Below are 8,844 nucleotides of genomic sequence, written 5' to 3'. Positions count from 1 at the left end.
CACAAGGGTTAAAGTATGTTTTATAAAATGGGCAGAGAAAAGGTTGAAACATCATAGAATTAGGGATGTCACAATACCATATATCTCGTAGTCGGTACTGATACCACCAAAAGTAAACCATACTCGATACCTAAGTAGATACCACGCTGTGTAAATGAAGAACAGAATTAATTCCTTCATTTAAACATTTGAACAGTATAAAACAACTGTGGCGACTACGGATGGCATGATACCAGAAATGTAGTTGTCCATACCAATTCCAGTAAAATTTCTTGATTCTTGATGCCCAATTCGATACCACTGTAAAAATAAAATACAACCCATGTCCTCCTTTATAACAAAGATAACCCTTGGGGGGGATTGGGACAGTGTCATATCAATCTTTTTTCAGGGTCAGTTTTTTTTGTTAGTTTCAACTTTCTGGTACTTTTTTGGTAGTCTATATCGACGAGGTTTCACTTCCGGGATTGTTCAGGTGCCACTGGAAATTCAGCCGGGTGTACCTAATTTCGGCCGGATGTCCGTTACCTTCCTCTTCCTTTGTGTTGGTGTTCTAACTTCTGGTGGATTTGTGAGGACTATGGTTAACTGCTCCTCAGATCTCTGCAGGGTAAATCCAGACAGCTAGCTAGACTATCTGTCCAATCTGAGTTTTCGGTTGCACGACTAAAACTACTTTTGAGCGTACACATGTTCCACCAAAATAAGTTCCTTCCTGATTGTGATTGGTTTAAAGAAAGGCCAAAAAACAGAGCACATTTTTCTCCCATCCTGGAATGCTGTGTGGACTAGCCAGACCTTCCTCCGCAGCGCTTTGGAGGAAGGTCTGGCAATGCAAGACTACTGTTTTGGTGTAGAGTGGAGGGGTCAAGGGGAGCGTGATTTACATGTAATCTGGAGAAAATGTCAGCGTTTGGACCCACGGCCTGCTGCTTTGAAGCCTGGCATCACCACACAGCCAGCTTCCGGTAGCGTCTTCCACGCATACTGTAACATCCATTGAGCCTGGAACTGTGATGCGTCTCTGCTCTCCTGTTCTCTTCTATCATACTTTAATGAAAACAAAATAAAACTCCACTTAGTCTAAATCCACACATCCTCGAGAAACAGGAGCTGCTGGAAGCTTGGTGACACAGTATTTCCTCAAAAGGCTAACTGGTGAGCTAACCGCTAACATGCTAGGTCGTTACTTAGCCCAACTCCGTCAAGTTGCCTTTAAACAACTCCAGATCCTTCGCATTTACACGTCGCATGTTCTGTGTTTCATTTAAAAGAAATACATTTTGGTTTAAGCAGCCAGGATACCGTTTTTAGAAGGATTTACTGATCATCTACCGCTAGCACAATGGTGCTGAAAACTAGCTGATATCTGAATGTAGGCTAATTAACAAGAGCAATGTAGGAGAAAATAAAAGTTTACTTGCAAAACGTAATGTGCAAAATCATTGTTTTTCTCGATTACATTGTTTTTGTGATTATTAGGGGCGGAAAACGTAATCGCGATTAACATTTGATTAATTGCACAACCCTAGTCTCGCAGTAATGTTACTACAGACGGTTGCCTTTAAACAAGGCAGTGAATCGGCTTTCCTTTATCTAAAGCTTTTCCATCCATGGTGTCGAATCCAAGTTGCTTCCAAAGATTACCTCTCAGATGATTAGTTGGCATGTTTATCCAGGGTGAATATGACCACAGTGCTGCCAGTTTTGGGTATTGAAATAAAAATGTAAACACAGTTACATCTTGCTGCCAGGTGCTATTGCCCGGTCCAGCTTTAATCAACAAGTTACTGCATTATCTTGTCAAATATTATAAGACATTAAGACATTTGATTTTGTGCTATTTGGTCTTGTGTTTGGCCCAGTAAAACTGCAAAAGTATAACCACAAAGTTGATAACTGATACAATCAGGTCAACAACCTTTATAATTCTTTCTGTGCGAGTGACTGGGAGAACTTTCCTGAACAAACTGAATGACTCTCAGCTCAGCAGCCATGGTAATTAGTAATGGTCCCTAATTCATAGCTGCTCCTTTTGTATCCCTCTCCAACATTGCTCACGTGCCCACTGATTCCTTTATCCCTCCAGAGAACTGTGACCACATCCTTGCCATTCTTTCCATGAAAACTCAAACTTCAGCAATTAGCGGACTGTGAGTTACACTATGCAGAGGGCTTGGGAACATAACATTCGTAGACCTCGAAAGACCTTTCAAAAGAAGACAACAATGCCTTTCCAGCATTCCACTGAGAATATGTACATATGCCCCAGAGCAAGAAGGGGGGAGATCTCACATTCCCAGTCTACAGGGATCACAATTAGCCCCTGATGGAGTACAACAGAAAGAAGTCTATGAGGTCTTGTCGAGGATGTAAAAGCCCAATTGAGATTAACTGTTTAATTCCAATTCAATTCAGTTCTGATGATCTGTAGCACACAGGGCACATGTTCAACCTGTTTCCCATAAACCAGACGCAGAAAAAAATATCTCCAGACGTGGGATTAAATCCAGGCATGAGTAGCAGTGCATGTGTGTCGCATAAAGAAGAATTTCCTTTCCATCCGTCAAAGGGAATTACAAGCGTGACGGGACATAATGTGCTCATTGTGCTCTCCACCATCAGTTCTGATCTACAGCGATGGGGGGTGCCATAGTGGGCTTTACAAAAGCTACCACAGGTTTGCAGTTGCTTGAGCTAAACACACCAAATATTGGTACAGTGCACTGATGTATGTTTGTCCCCAGTGGGAGGGAAATCTGGGGAGAATTTGATTTAGGGTGTGACTGCAAATCCATCAAACAGAATGTAGGGAGAAAGAAAGGGGCTAAAGCAAAACATTTTGATACTGTGTTCAGGCGGACTGACACTGACCTTCTCAATCCAGATACACATTCAAATAAACCGATTCACCAAACATAACAATATTAATAAAAATGTAATTTGCATTAACATTTCTCACACATGAAGTGTTGTAGCTGGTCTACGTTTTACATCGTTGTAAATTACTGTGAATATCTTTGGGTTATTTATTAGGAAATTGTGATGGCCATTTTTCACTACTTTCTGTCTCTATACACTAAACGATCAACAAAAAAAGAAATCCATAGATTTATCGACAATGAAAAAAACCTTTAGTTGCAGATATGGCAATATAATTTTTTGGGCTTCAAAGCAGCAGAGGAGCATATTGATTTCTGTCTGTGGAAGACAATCATTTCCTCTGGTGCATGTACTATTCTACTTAATCTTGGCTTTGCATCCATTATTTATGTTATTGACAGGTGCTCTGCTGGTGAGCCCTGGACATCCCTACATTACATCCAGGCTTTTCAAAATGTGTTGAACAGAGTATGACTATACTGTAGCCTATTATTCGATTCTATTTGGTCACTATGTATTTCTACATAGAAATTGACTAAGTTTTTGTTTTGTTTTTTTAACACAAATCAAGAGAACACTGTGGATCACTAACCAGGCATGATTATTTGTTTTAGAAAAATTGGCATTTGCCTATCCATGTGTTAGCGCTGAGATGTTGAAAGTAATTGTTTCCGTTCCCACTGACTTGCATCAGCATTGCCGACAGGAAGCTGCTGCCAATTTACACCATTCTTTGATCTTGGTGTGCATATATGAGGGACAGGAGCAGCGTTGTCCTGTAGTTCATGGGAAGAATATAGCAAAAGTTGGGGTTGGGTGCTGAAAAGGGATTCAAGCATCCACTGGATATTATATATTTATTTAAGAGGCGAGGTCAGTGACAAACCTGCAAGTTTCATACCCGTCAAACAGTGCTATTTGGAGCAGTTTGTGAACAGTGTTTTCTGTTGGAGATGGTAATGTCATGATGTCATCGTGGCAGCCTGGGCTGATTGCTGTGCAGCTGGCAGGTGGCTCCAGGTGAAGCTCATTCCCTCATCAACCTCCTGCAGTACTTAAGGCTGGCTCTGTGATCCACTTGTCGCCAGATCGTACAGTCTACAAGCGTGGTTGCAGCCTGCCCGCCCGCCCGCACGCACGCACGCACGCCCGCCCGCACGCACGCACGCACGCACGCACCGCACGCACGCACGCACGCACGCACGCACATTAAAACGTTTACCTTTACTTTTTGTGTTGCCCGTCTGCTTTTGGGTCCCTCCTCCTGTGTCGTTCCATAACATAACGATCTGGCCAAACAGAATGGACCCAGCAGATCCCAAATCTAACCCTCAATGTTTTTCGCTCCACCAGGCGGTGGCCTCTCAAGGCATCCTGCTAGGCCAACACTCTCAATTGCTACAAGGAATCATGGAATCCCTTCAACAGCTCTCAACCAACACATCTCGTGTGGAGGAACATTCCCCTCAGCTTCCAGCTCAGCCTCCGTCAATTCTCTCACCTTCCCAAGCTGTACCCGTGAGTAATTTTCAACCCCGTGAACCTTTTGTGCCTGCTCCTGACCGCTATAGTGGAGAGTTAGGAGAATGTAAATCTTTCCTGTTTCAATGTTCACTAGTGTTCGGTCAACAGCCTCTAACTTATGCTCTTGACGCAACAAAGATAGCTTATGTACTCGGGCTGCTTTCTGGGAGGGCAAGAAACTGGGGGGTAGCGTTTTGGAACAGTCCTTTGACAATTAACGGCACTTATCAACAATTTGTGGCCGAAATTACCTCAGTTTTTGATCACCCTGTTACTAGCAGTGATACCAGCAACCGTCTGTTAAGCCTTCGTCAGGAAACCCTCAGTGCAGCTGACTATTCTGTCGAGTTTAGAACATTCGCGGCAGAAGTGGGATAGGATGACCGGGCTCTACAAAGCATTTTCTTTAAGGGTCTCAATGAGAGTGTCAAGGACAATTTGGTGGGCAGGGCTGAATCACGTACTCTACCAGACTTAATCACCTTAGCCATCCGTATTGACAACCGGTTGAGAGAGAGACGTAGGGAGAGAGCAGCCAGTTTACCCCCCTTTGCCTACCCGTTTGTACCCAGTCCAGCTTCTCGGGTTGCTTCCTGTTCATCTTCTGCCTTCTGCCTCCGTGTTACCCAAGGAGGAACCCATGCAGCTGGGACGCAATTGGCTAAACCCCGTTGAGAGAAACCGGCGGTTCAAAGAGAGACTGTGTCTATATTGTGGGGAGAATGATCACCAACTGGCCTCCTGTCCTTCCTGCCCAAACCGTTTAAACACTCGAGCTCACCAGCCAAGGACGGGGTCCTGGTGAGTCAAGCAGTGGTTCCCAATATCCCTGTAGATGCATTAACATAAAGGCAGTATTAAGTGTTAACGGTAAAGAAATCCCTCTCCAAGCTCTAGTTGATTCAGGTTCTGACACTAACATTGTGGATTCAGGGTTAGTCGATAATCACCAGATTCCCCTAGCCACACTTGAGACACCCCTAGTGGTCAGAACACTCAATGGGGAGATTTTAGCTTGAGTGTTACATGAAACATTTCCTGTGCCCTTGTTAGCTGGCAACCATCACGAGCAACTCAGCTTCCACGTTTTGCCCTCCACTAATGCCCCCATAGTTTTGGATCTCCCCTGGTTACGGCTCCACAATCCTATTATAGACTGGTCTGCCGGTAAAATCACCAGTTGGAGCCCTTTTTTGTCATTCCACTTGTCTCAAGTCGGCCCAAATCCCATGCATTAACGAACTCAGATCTCAACCACCAGAACTTACCGATTTGTCAACTGTTCCGCCTATCTATCATGACCTGGCAGAGACCTTCAGTAAGGAAAAGGCCTTGTCCCTACCACCTCATCGACCTTATGACTGCTCCATCGACCTCCTGCCCGGGGCTCCGCTTCGCACTAGTAGGTTGTACAACCTCTCTGCACCTGAACGCAAAGCGATGGAGCAGTACATTGGTGAGTCCCTCAAGTGTGGTATTATTCGCTCCTCCTCGTCTCCTGTGGGTGCTGGATTTTTCTTTGTGTCAAAGAAGGATAAGACTCTCAGACCTTGTATTGATTTCCGTGGCTTAAATAACATAACTGTAAAGAACAAATATCCCCTGCCTCTGCTTAGTTCTGCTTTTGAGCCTCTAGTGGGAGCCACTGTTTTCACCAAACTGGACCTAAGGAAGGCTTACCACCTGGTCAGAATCAAGGAGGGAGACGAATGGAAGACGGCCTTTAACACCCCCCTTGGCCACTTTGAATATCTGGTCATGCCATTCGGACTCACCAATGCTCCTGCTGTGTTCCTGGTCAATGATGTCCTTCGTGATCTGCTCAACCGGTCAGTCTTTGTTTACCTTGACGACATACTAATCTTCTCCAAGAACATGGAGGACCATGTCCAGCATGTTCGACAAGTTTTGATGAGACTGCTGGAAAACAAACTGTACGTCAAGGCTGAGAAATGTGAGTTCCACTCTTCTTCTGTTTCCTTCCTGGGATATATTGTGGAGAGCGGGCAGGCGGATCCGAGTAAGGTACAGGCTGTAACTGAGTGGCCGGAACCCACCACCAGGAAACAGTTACAGCGGTTCTTAGGTTTTGCTAACTTCTACCGCCGTTTTATTTGGAACTACAGTTCAGTGGTAGCTCCCATGTCAAAACTAACCTCTCCCTCTGTTCCCTTTGTGTGGTCTGCAGCGGGTGCCAAGGCTTTCAAGGAGCTCAAGGACATTTTCTCCTCTGCACCCATCCTCGTCCAGCCCGATTCCTCCAGCCAGTCCGTGGTGGAGGTGGACGCTTCGGACGTTGGGGTTGGAGCTGTCCTCTCCCAACGTTCAGCGAGTTGCACCCCTGTGCATTCTTCTCCAAGAAACTATCGCCTGCTGAAAGGAACTATGACGTTGGGAATCGGGAATTGCTAGCTGTGAAACTGGCTTTGGAGGAGTGGAGACACTGGCTGGAGGGGGCCGTTGTTCTGTTCCTGGTTTGGACCGATCATAAAAACCTTGCATATATTCAGACGGCTAAGCGCCTGAATTCCCACCAGGCCCGGTGGGCCTTGTTTTTTGGTCGATTCCACTTCACCCTCACCTACCGTCCCGGCAGTAAGAATGTCAAGCCCGATGCCCTCTCGAGACAGTTCTGCTCGGTTCAGGAAGAACCCCTCACTCACGACACCATCGTTCCTGCTACCTGCTTGGTGGCGTCCCTGACCTGGGAGGTGGAATCTCGGGTAAGACGAGCACTTTGAACTAACCACCGGGGCGTGTGTTTGTTCCCGATTCTGTCCGCTCCCAGGTCCTCCAGTGGAGTCACGCCTCCAAGTTTTCCTGCCATCCTGGAGTGGCTCGCACTCTCTCTCTCTGATCCGGAGACACTGCTGGTGGACCACCATGGCGGTGGACGTCCGGGAGTTTGTCGGGGCCTGTACCGTCTGCGCCAGGGGCAAGGCGTCTCATCGGCCACTGACCGGTCTTCTCCATGCCCTTCCTCTACCTGGTCGACCCTGGTCACATATTGCTCTGGACTTTGTTACGGGACTACCATCTTCCAGAGGTAACAACACGATTCTGACTATTGTTGATCGTTTTTCTAAGGCTCTCCCTAAACTGCCATCAGCTGTCGAGACGGCTGACCTCGTGGTGAACCATGTCTTCAGACTCCACGGCATTCCCATGGATGTCGTTTCCGACCGCGGTCCTCAGTTCATCTCTCTGCGATGCGTGTGTGCCCGCAATCCTTCTGCCTGGAGTTCACAACTTGCATGGATTGAATATGCTCACAATTCTCTTCCCTGCTCTGCTACTGGTCTGTCTCCGTTTGAGGTTTCTCTGGGCTACTCTCCTCCTCTCTTTCCTGTTCAGGAGATTGCGGTTCCCTCCGTCCAACATCACTACCGCCGGATGCGGCGGATATGGAGGGAGACTCGGCAGGCCCTTCTCCGGACACGGGAACACAACCAGCGGGTGGCCGACCGTCATCGCATCCCTGCTCCCGTTTACAGACCCGGTCAGCAGGTATGGCTTAGTTCCAAAGACATTCACCTCAGTGGTTCCTCTACGAAGTTGGCTCCTCGCTTCATTGGTCCGTGTGAGGTTGAGAAGGTAGTTAACCCCTGTGCTGTTCGTCTCAAGCTTCCACCTGCCCTCAGGATCCATCCCACCTTCCACGTTTCCCGGCTGAAACCGGTTTCCTCCAGCGCTCTGTGCCCTCCTGCCGTCGTCCCACCACCCCCCCGGGTCATTGATGGGCACCCTGCCTATACAGTTCGGCGGATTATGGATGTACGTCGCCGGGGTAGGGGTTTCCAGTTTCCTGGGCTCTATTCTCAATCACTCTCTGCTCAGTGACTTTTACCGGGCCCATCCTGGGAAGCCTGGTGGTACGCCTGGGGGTGGTCGTTGAGGGGGGTACTGTCATGATGTCATCATGGCAGCCTGAGCTGATTGCTGTGGGCGTGGCTCAGCTGGCAGGTGGCTCCAGGTGAAGCTCATTTCCTCATCAACCTCCTGCAGTACTTAAGGCTGGCTCTGTGATCCACTCGTCGCCAGATTGTACAGTCTACAAGCGTGGTTGCAGCCTGCCTTGCTCGTTCGTTTGCCTGCCTGCCTGCCTGCTTGCTCCTCGCACCTGCCCTTCTCTCTCTGTGGATTGGACTCAATTGTTTGGACTCTGGAGGAGGCCTACCACATGGTCACCCCCACCACGTCACGGGGCACACTCTGGAGAGCGCAAAGCACCCACCACTCACCACTGGATTCCCTCAACACAACTTCCCCTCTTTTGCCAGCCGCACATTTATTAGTATATATTTCACGCATTAAAACATTTACCTTTACTTTTTGTGTTGCCCGTCTGCTTTTGGGTCCCTCCTCCTGTGTTGTTCCATAACAAGTAAGTCCCTTTGGGGTGGACCTTGGGCTTTTTCACTTTTTAAACCTATAACA

This window comes from Perca flavescens, chromosome 18 (genome assembly GCF_004354835.1).
Source record: "Perca flavescens isolate YP-PL-M2 chromosome 18, PFLA_1.0, whole genome shotgun sequence".
Lineage (NCBI taxonomy): Eukaryota > Metazoa > Chordata > Actinopteri > Perciformes > Percidae > Perca > Perca flavescens.
Note: the sequence above shows the minus strand (reverse complement) of the source record.